At 41.2% G+C, this 11,078-nt stretch overlaps 1 non-coding gene across 1 annotated transcript; it reads left to right on the plus strand.

The window, feature by feature from the left end:
• Positions 1-2,893: 2,893 nt before the first annotated feature.
• LOC114228167 (small nucleolar RNA U13) lies at positions 2,894-2,997 on the plus strand. The gene has a single exon (XR_003614276.1). It is a non-coding gene; the product is annotated as a small nucleolar RNA U13 (small nucleolar RNA).
• Positions 2,998-11,078: the final 8,081 nt, after the last annotated feature.

Raw genomic sequence — 11,078 nt, forward strand, 5'->3', positions numbered from 1 at the left:
AGCCAAGAGACATATAAAAAAATGCTCAAGGTCACTGATCATCAGACAGATGCAAATTAAAATGACAATGAGGTATCACCTCACACCTGTCAGAATGGCTACCATCAACTAATGACAGGTGCTGGCGAGTATGTGGAGAAAAGAGAATCCTAGTACACTGCTGGTGGGAATGCAGACTGGTACAACCATTATGGAAAACCGTATGGAGTTTCCTCAGAAAAATTAAAAATGGAACTGCCATTTGACCCAATGATCCCATTTATAGGAACATATGCTAAGAATCCCAAAACACCAATCAGAAAGAATGTACGCACCCCTATGTTCTTAGCAGCACAATTCACAATAGCTAAGATCTGGAAACAGCCCAAGTGTCCATCAGTAGATGAGTGGATAAGAAAGCTGTGGTACATTTACACCATGGAATACTATGCAGTAGTAAAAAAAAGAAGGCTCTCTCACCCTTTGAGACAACATGGAGGGACCTGGAGCATATTATGCTGAATGAAATAAGTTAGTCAGAGAAAGACAAGTATCACATGGTCTCACTCATATGTGGAATTGAATGAACAAAATAAACTGACGAACAAAATAGATCCAGAGACATAGAAGCGTAGAACAGACTGGGGGAGGATGGGTGGGTGGGAAGTGATCCACCAAAGGACTTGTATGCATATATGCATAACCCATGGACACAGACAACAGGGTGGTGAAGGTCTGGAGGGGGGCAGGGGCAGGCTGGAGGGGGTCAATGGGGGGGGGGAAATGTGGACATATATAATACTTTCAATAATAAAATTTTAAACAAAAAAACAAGGAGGAGAAAAATTGGCAGCCATTGAATAGGCAGACGTTTCCTGCACTTTGTCCTTGAGCAGATACAAGGTGCAACTAAATAGAAAAACATCCACCCAGAATTGGTGAATTAGACACAGCTGGTGAGACAATTCATGGCCAGAAAGGACAGAGGACACCTGGAGAACAGTAGGATCAGGGATCTGGGCTGGAGAGAGACTCGGGTCCACTGGGCTGAGAGGGTCAGAAGGAAGCCGCACTGCACCAAGTCCAAGTCCCTTGGGGACAGGCGTAACATCCATCTGTGGAAAGGAAGTCCACAGGACTGTTGGTGGCTGAGGAATCTGGATCTAAGTCCACAGCCGCGAGAGGCTGCACCCAGAAAGATAGCTTGAAGAGCTGCCTGAGCCATACAGGTTTGGGGGAAAAGAAACTCATAGCTGCATGGTTGTTTTTCCTCTGTTTTGTCTTTGCTCTTATTCACTAAACCCAGTTCATAGGACCTTTCAATTACAAACACTCATGTGAGGCTGCAGTGCAGGTGGAGGTGCAGATTTGTGCAGTCTGGGGAGACGCTGTGGAGGAGAGCGGGTCAGGGAGAGGTGACCGGGAATTTGGCAGTGAGACATTCATGATCTTCCCAACCTAAGCATGCATTTTTCTCCTAAAGAACCATCCTCTCCCAGAAGCATCAAGACAGCTAGTGCAGCCACACCCAGACTACACCTGGAGCTGTACAAAGGGAAACAAAGACACTGAATAGCCCCAAAGAGCCTTCAGGGACTGGGTTGAAGAGGGGCCATTCAGTCCCGGAAAGCCATACAGCACCACCCCCTCCTAAAGCCCTGTCAGAAGCAGACGTTTGAGAGATTAAGATTGACAGCAGGCAGACAGGCAGAGCGGCAGATTGGTCCCACCTACTTTTACCCAAGGCTGTGGAGACAGACACAGAGGAGAGGTGGATCTCTTGGAACTTCAACTCAGTGCTGACTACCTAACAGGAAACTGAGAAGTGGCAGTGAGAACAGAAGAGTGAGGTCTTAAGCCAGCCCCCATGGGGCATTAAAACTCGGCTGAAGTGAACGACACTTCACTTTTTAATTTTTTATCTTTTAGTAAAGTTTTTTCTGTACTTTTAAATTCTTTTTATCTTTTATTTTTTGTATTATTTTTCTTAATTCTATTTTTATTTTTTATTGTTATTTTATTTTTCCTTTTCCCCACCCTTTTCTTCCTTACTTCTCCCTTTTTCATCCTGTTTTCTCCTGTCCCTGCTTTAATTTTTCTCTTTACCTCATGTTAAATATTGTTCTTCTTTATCTGCTTTATTGTTGTGTTATTATTATTATAGTCTCTGTTGGCTAATTTCCTCTCCCCTGCTCCAAGTCCATACACCCTTCTCTTTTCTTTTTCTTCGCTGGTCAGTTTTTTATGCTTTTGTTTTCCTCTCCTCTTTTGTGCTTTTCTTCTTCTAGTTTTTAATTAGTTTCACTCACTAAACTCAATCCTATCGCTCTCTCCTCTATTCTTTTCCAAAAATAAATGAATAAATAAATAGATAAATTAAATATTTTTTGTTTTATCTATTAATTTATTTATTTTTCTTTTCTTCTTACCTACTCATCCTCTTTGTACCTCCCCTATACTGAACCATGGTCCTTCCCCTATTCAGTCAACTCCTTAACCCTACTTTCTGTATATAAGCTCTGCCTTTACAGATTATGCCACCCCCCCCCCTTTTTTTTTCTGGGTGTTTGTTGTTTGCATTTTTTGGTTTATTTGTTTGTTTTGTGGTGTTTTCCCATATGTTTTTTTTCTTATTTTTCTTTTCTCTCTTACCTTTTCTCCTTTTCTTGATATCACTTTTGCTCTCTTTTCTCCTAATTTATTTTTCTCTGGTGGTCACTTTTATTGGGGTTATTGGTGTCATGAGTACATTCATGTTTTGTTTCATTTGTGGAGCAAGTCTTGTCAAGTTGTATTTTGTGCTGTTCGTTCAACGTGATAGAGAGCAAGCCACATAACCAGACACCCTGAGAGGAGACTCCATTCACAAATGGGACACTAACACTCAAGACCCAACTACATCAAGAGAACCCAGATCCTTTTGTAGTTCATAAGGGTGATGATTGGGTGTTCACGCTGCTGTGTGAGATGTGCCGCCCACGAACCTTGTTACGCCTTTGGCACATGACCCGTCTGACGTGAAAAAAAAAAAAAAAGAGAGAGAGAACCCAAATATCCCAAGTAGAGGGCATCTCTAGAATACCCAGCCCAGAAGATCGGAGAGATTGCACTCCTGGGTCCCACAAAACATCTACTGCAGAAGACAAACTCAAACAATCGAGGTGGCATAGCAGTTTGATCTAATACATAGAAGCAATCACTGCAAAAATGGAAGACAAAGAAACAACCCTCATATGAAAGAAAAGAAGTAATCACTAGAAAAGGAAATAAATGAAATGGAGGCAAGCAATTTGTCAGAGAAAGAATTCAGAGCAATGGTTATAGGGATGCTGAAAAGGATGGAAGACAAATTCAACAACATGTAAGAATCAAGAGGAAATGCAGAAGAACCAAGAGGAAATTAAGAATGACATAGCTACAATAAAGAACACAATGGAAAGTTTCAACAGTAGACTAGAAGAAGCTGAAGACTGCATCTGCGAGTTAGAAGACAAGGTAGAAAAAAACACCCAAGCAGAGCAGCAACTGGAAAAAAAAAAAACTTAAAAAGCAGGAGGAGAGCCTAAGGGAGCTTTGGGACAACATGAAACAGAACATCATCTGCATAATAGGGGTGCCAGAATGGGAGGAAGCAGAGCAAGGAATAAAAAACCTGTCTGAAGAAATAATCACAGAAAACTTCCCTGATATGGGGAGGAGGGGGAGGAATCACACAAGGCTGAGAAGCACACAGAGTCCCTAACAGGATGAATCCAAAAAGACTGACACCAAGACACATCATAATTAAACTGGCAAACATCAACAACAAAGTAAGAATCTTAAAGCTGCCAGGGAGAGACTGAAAGTTACCTACAAGGGATCTCCCATTAGACTATCAACCGATTTCTCAACAGAAACACATCTGGCCAGAAGGGAATGGAATGAAATATACAAAGTGATGCAAAGCAAGGGACTGAATCCAAGAATACTCTATCCAGCAAGGCTATCATTCAAAATTGAAGGTGAAATCAGAAGCTTTACAGATAAAAAACATCTAAGAAAGTTTATTACCACCAAGCCATCAATGCAAGAAATGCTAAAGGGACTGCTATAAAAAGAAGAAATAGGAAGGGAAGAAGGAACACAGATGTAAAGAATAAAAATGGCAACAAACAAGTACCTATCAATAATAACCTTAAATGTAAATAGATTAAATGCTCCAATCAAAAGACATAGGGTAACTGAATGGATAAGAAAACATGACCCATTTACCAGTATTTTCTGTCTACAAAAGACCCACCTTAGAACGAAGGACTCACACAGACTGATAGTGAAGGGATGGAAAAAAATTTTTCAGGCAAATGGAAATTAACAACAACAAAAAAAGTTGGGTTAGCAATACTTATATCTGACTAAATAGACCTCAAAGTGAAGGCCATAACAAGAGATAAGGAGGCCACTTCATAATACTAAAGGGAGCAATCCAACAAGAGGATATAACTCTGGTAAACATACATGCACCCAATACAGGAGCACCCAAATACATAAAACAAAACAAAACAAAAAAACAGCTTGTGGAAGATATCAAGGGAGGGATCAACAGCAATACAATCATAGTAGGGAACTTTAATACACCATTGACATCACTGGATAAATCCTCTAGACAAAAAAATCAGCAAAGAAACAGCAATCCTAAATGACTCACTGGATCAAGTGGACTTAATTGACATCAGAACATTTCACCCCAAAGCTACAGAATATACATTCTTCTCAAGTGCACACAGTACTTTTCAAAGATAGACCACATATTGGACATAGGTAAAATCTCTTCAAATTCAAGAAGATAGAAATCATATCAAGCATCTTCTCAGATCACAATGGCATAAAATTAGAAATCAACTACAATAAAAACAATGAGAAAAAAATCAAACACTAAATAGCATGCTATTAATAATGATTGGGTTACCAACGAGATCAAAGAAACAAAAAGCATCCAGGAAACAAATGACAATGAAACACAACAATCCAAAGTCTATAGGACACAGTGAAAGCAGTCCTGAGAGGGAAGTTCATCGCTCTACAGGCCTAACACAAAAAAACAAGAAAAAATGGTAATACATTATCTAACCTTACAACTTAAAGAATTAGAAAAAGAGCAACTAGAAAAGGCCAGAGTAAGCAGAAGGAAGGAAATAATGAAGATTAGAGCGGAAATTAACGACATAGAGATGAAAAAATAAATAAAAAATACAAAAGATCAATAAAACCAAGAGCTGGTTCTTTGAAAGGATAAACAAGATTGATGAACCTCTAGCCAGGCTCATCAAGAAACAAAGAGAGAGGACCCAAATAAATAAAATCAGAAATGAAAGAGGTGAAGTAACAATCAACCCCAAAGACATACGAAGGATTGGAAAAACATACTACGAACAACTCTACTCCAACAAATGGGACAACCTAGATGAAACTGACATATTCCTAGAAAAATACAATCTTCCAAAACTCATTCAGGACAAATAAAAAAACCTGAACAGGCCAATAACTATAGAGGAAATTGAAGCAGCAATCAAAAAACGTCCAGCAAATATATGCCCTGGTCCAGATGGCTTCACAGGGGAGTTTTACCAAACATTGAAAGAACTAAAACCTATCCTCCTCAGACTATTCCAAAAAATGCAAGAGGAATGAACACTTCCAAGCTCTTTCTATGAAGCCAGCATTACCCTAATTGCAAGACTAGATAAAGACACTACAAAGAAAGAGAATTACAGGCCAATGTCCCTGATGAACATAGATGCTAAAATCCTCCCAAAAAAGTTCTAAAAAATCAGATCCAGCATTACATTAGAAAGATCATACACCATGACAAAGTGGGATTTATTCCGGGGATGCAAAGCTGGTACAATATCCACAAATCAATAAACGTGATACATCACATAAACAAATTGAGAGACAAAAATCACATAATCTTATCAATTGATGCAGAAAAAGCATGTGACAATGAAGCATAGGCACTCCATCTCGTTCCCATAACCTCCATGTTGTAAAAACTGCTGTTTGAAATTTTCCACTAAACATAGATAGTCCTTTGTTCTGTAAATTAACTCTGCTATTCTTGGCTTCTGTAAACATGCTTGCTCGAATAATAGGGAAAATAAGCTCAATTATCTGGCCTTGCAACCCCCTCTGCTGCCATCCCTGGTTCCTCCCATGCCAGGTGTCTTTTAGTTATCTGAATTGGGTTGTGCTCAAGGCTACAAGCTTCCTGCAAAATATCTCCCAGTACATAGGGCTCTTTGTAAAGCCTGCAAAAGGTCCGGAAGCCCCATATTTAGGAGACAAAGGAACCAGGAGGGTATAAAGAGAAAGCTTCCTCCATGTTGCTTTGCTCAGACTCTGGGGATGACTCCTCTGAAACGGCCGGCATAATAAAGACTCCAAATTTGGCTTACTGATTAAGGCATCCTCTGTTTAGCTCGCTGATTTCCAATATAACAACAAAATCCAACATCCTTTCTTGATAAAAACTCTCAGCAAAGTGGGAATAGAGGGATCATACCTCAACAGCATAAAAGACTTATATGACAAACCTACAGCCAACATCATACTCAACGGGCAAAAACTAAAACCATTTCCCCTAAGAACAGGATCAAGACAGGGATGCCCACTTTCACCACTCCTGTTCGACATAGTACTGGAAGTGCTAGCCATAGCGATCAGACAACAAGAAGAAATAAAAGGCATCCAAATTGGAAGAGAGGAAGTAAAACTGTCATTATTCACAGATGACATGATATTGTACATAGAAAACCCCAAAGACTCCATCAAAAACTACTAGACTTAATAAATGAATTTGGCAATGTAGCAGGATACAAAATTAACACCCAGAAATGTGTGGATTTTTTATACACCAATAATGAACTCACAGAAAGAGAAACTAAAAAAACAATCCCATTTACCATTGCAACAATAAAATTAATATACTTAGGAATATACTTAACTAAGGAAGTAAAAGACCTGTATTTGGAAAACTACAGGATGTTGAAAAAAGAGATAGAGGAAGACATGAACAAATGGAAGAATATACCGAGTTCATGGACTGGCAAAATCGACATCATTAAAATGTCCATATTACCCATCCAAAGCAATCTATAGATTCAAGCACTCCCCATTAAAATACCAACGGCATATTTCTCAGACCTAGAACAAACTCTCCAAAAATTCATATGGAATAGAAAAAGACCCCGGATAGCCACAGCAATCCTGAGAAAGAAGAATAAAGTTGGAGGGATCACAATACCAGATTTCAAGCTGTATTACAAAGCCACTGTTCTCAAAACTGCCTGGTACTGGCACAAGAACAGGCATATAGACCAGTGGAACAGAACAGAGAATCCAGAAATTGACCCAAACCACTATGCTCAATTAATATTTGGCAAAGGAGGCATGAACATTCAATGGAGTCAAAACAGTCTCTTCAATAAATGGTGTTGGGAAAATTGGACAGATATATGCAAAAAGATGAAACTAGACCACCAACTTACACCATACACAAAAATAAACTCAAAATGGATAAAGGGGTTAAATGTAAGACGGGAAAACATAAAAATCTTAGAAGAATCCATAGGCAGGAAAATATCAAACATATGTCATAGCAATATCTTTACTGATACAGCTCCTAGGGCAATGGAAACTAAGGAGAAAAACAAATGAGACTACATCAAAATAAAAAGCTTCTGCACAGCTAAAGGAACCATCAATAAAACAAGAAAGCCCACTGCATGGGAGAACATATTTGCCAATGTTATATCTGAAAATTTACAGAGAACTCATACAACTTGACAAAAGGAAAAAAAAAAACAATCCAATCAAAAAATGGGCAAAGGACCTAAATAGACACTCCAAAGTGGACATACAGAAGGCCAAGAGACATGAAAAAATGCTCAAAGTCACTAATCATCTAAGAGACACAAATCAAAACAACAGTGAGATACCATCTCACACCTGTCCGAATGGCTATCAGAAACAAATCAACAAATGACGAGTGCTGGAGAGGATGCGGAGAAAAAGGAACCCTCGTGCACTGCTGGTGGGAATGCAGACTGGGGCAGCCACTGTGGAGAACAAATGGAACTGCCATTTGACCCAGTGACCCCAATTCTAGGAATATATCCCAATAAAACAGAAACACTAATCAGAAAGGATATATGCATCCGTATGTTCATAGCAGCACAATTTACAATAGCTAAGATTTGGAAACAGCCTAAATGCCCATCAGCAGATGAGTGGATTAGAAAACTGTGGTACATCTACACAATGGAATACTACGCTGCTGTAAAAAAGAAGGAACTCTTACCATTTGCAGCAGCATGGATGGACCTGGACTGCATTATGTTAAGTGAAATAAGCCAGTCAGAGAAAGAAAAATACCACATGATCTCACTCATATGTGGGATACAATGAACAACATAAACTTATGAACAAAAATAGATCCAGAGACAGAGAAGCATGGAACAGACGTCAAACTTCAGAGGGAAGGCAGGGGACGATTGGAGGGGGTAGGGTAAGAGTTCAATCAAAGGACTGTATGCATGCGTATAAGCATAACCCATGGACACAGACAGTAGGGGCTGAGGGCCTGTGCTGGGGGTGGGAACGGTCAGGGAGTGGTCGATGGGGGAAAAGGAGACATGTAATACTTTCAACAATAAAGAATTTTTTAAGATGGGATGATGAAAAAGTTTGGGAAGTGGATGGTGGTGATAGTTCACAACATTGTAAATGCACTTAATGTCACTGAATTGTACCCTTAAAGATGGTTTAAATGCTACATTTTATGCCATGTATATTTACCACATTTTTTAAGGTAAAAATTTAAACAAACGAACAAAGGAAACAAAATGTCAGACTGGAAAAGGGGATTGTGAGCCGGGTTACTTGGTGGTTTGTGAGGGAAGAGACAGTCACCCGGTGGAGACAAGTCCAGCAGGTCAGGGGCCGACCAGGCCCGGGGCTGCCTCCCGAGCTGCCCCTCCGCCCCGGCGGGCGCCCTGCGTCCGAGCTCAGCGTCCTGGATGGAAACCCACGCGCAGGCGCCGCCTCACCACCCACCCAGCCAGGAGGGCGCAGCCCCGGCCCCGCAGGGGACTGTCAGCCCGGCCTCCCGCGGCCCCTCCGTGGGCAGCTTTGCCGGGACAGCAGCGCAGCCCCGCAGGCCTGTGTGCGCGGGGGTCTGCGTCCCAGGGCCCTTCAGAGACGTGGGGGGTCCTGGGGGCGCCCCCTGCGCAGTGCCGTGGGAGGGCACAGGCCCGACCCGCCAGAGGAGAGGACACGGCCCGGAGGGGTAACTCGCTGTGGGCCCGGAGCCGGTGCCCGGAGCCGGGGCCAGCGCTCCTCTGCTGCCCCGGTCCCCACTCCGCCCCCGGCACCGGTTTCCGCCCGCCGCCCTGGTGAACCAGGCTCTGCCTGAGCCGGCGTTAGCCCTTGGGGTGGGTCCAGGAGTGAGATCGCCGGCCACGTGCTCGTTCGGTGTTAACCTTTGAGGAAAAGGCAGGCTGTTTTCAACAGCGGCTGAACCATGTTCTGTTCCCACCGGGAATGTGGGACGGTTCTGACCTAGGAGCATCCTTGCCACCATCCGTTACTTTCTGACTTTAGTTACAGCCATCCCAGTGGGTGGCGTGAGGTCTCACTGTGTTTTGATTGGTGTTTGCCTTCTGGCTAATGATTTTGAGAATCTTTCCATATGGCTATTTACTACCATTACAATTTCTTTGGTGATAAGTACTCGGTTTTTTTGCCCACTTTCTTTTTATGATTAGTTAATACACTATATAAATTTCACGTGTATGCCATAATAATTCAATATCCGCACGCTCTGTTGTGTGCTCACCCTCCTATGCACCCTCCATTGACCATCTTCACCATTTGTTCTCCCCTCTGGTAACCGCCATCCATTGTCTATATCCATGAGTTTGTTTTTGCTTTATTGGTTCATTTGCTTCTTTTGTTTTATGTTTCTAACACGAGTGAAAACGTACAAATTTTGTCCTTTCACGTCAGACTTATTTCACTTAGCATGATACGCTCAAGATCAATCCATGTTGTTGCAAATGGCAAGATTTCATTCATTTCTGTGACTAATATTCATATACTGGATACATATTGCACATCTTCTTTACACATTCATCTGTTGGTGAACACTTAGGTTGTTTTCATATTTTGACTATTGAAAATGATGCTGCAGTGAGCATATGTTTGAATTCCTATTTTCATAGTCCTCAGATAAATACCCAGAAGAGGAATTACTAGATTATATAGTAGTTCTATTTTTTTTAATTTAACATTTTAAAATATTTAACTTTATTTTTATAGTTTACACTATTACAGATGTCCCCTTTCTCCCACCCCTCTTTTCCCACTCCCACCCAGCCCTCGCCACCCCTTCCCTCTGGCCAGCACCACACTGCTGTCTGTGTCTGCGGGTCATGCCTATGTGTCCTTTGGCTAATCCCTTCACCTCCTCTCGTCCAGCCCCTGCCCCTCCCCTCTGACAGCTGTCAGTCTGTTCCCTGCTTCCATGCCTCTGGGCCTATTTTGTTCGCCAGTTTATTTTGTTCATTAGATTCCACATATGAGTGCGATCATGTGATATTTCCTTAGTATTGCTTTTGCTACACCCCACAGATTTTGGTATGTCATATTTTTATTTTCATTTCACACTATGTGTCTAAATTTATTCTTTTATTTCCTCAATGACCTAATATTTAAGTAGCATGTTTAATCTCCAAATATTTTTCTAGCTTTCTCCTTGCAGTTTATTTCTAGTTTCATAATGTGGTGGTCAGAAAAGATGCTTGATATAATTGCAATCTTCTTTCATTTACTGAGACTTGTTTTGTGTTCTAACATGTGGTCTGTTCTTGAGAATGTGTCATGTGCACTTGAGCAGAATGTGTATTCTGTTGCTTTGGGATGAGAGTTCTGTAAATAGCTATTAAGTCTACCTGACCTAATGTGTCACTTAAGGTCATGTTTCCTTATGACTTCTGTCTCGACATTCTACCCATTGGTTTCAGTGAGGTGCTGACGTCTCCTACTGTTACCGTATTTATATCTAC

Source organism: Eptesicus fuscus, chromosome 15 (assembly GCF_027574615.1).
Source record: "Eptesicus fuscus isolate TK198812 chromosome 15, DD_ASM_mEF_20220401, whole genome shotgun sequence".
Taxonomy (NCBI): Eukaryota; Metazoa; Chordata; class Mammalia; order Chiroptera; family Vespertilionidae; genus Eptesicus; species Eptesicus fuscus.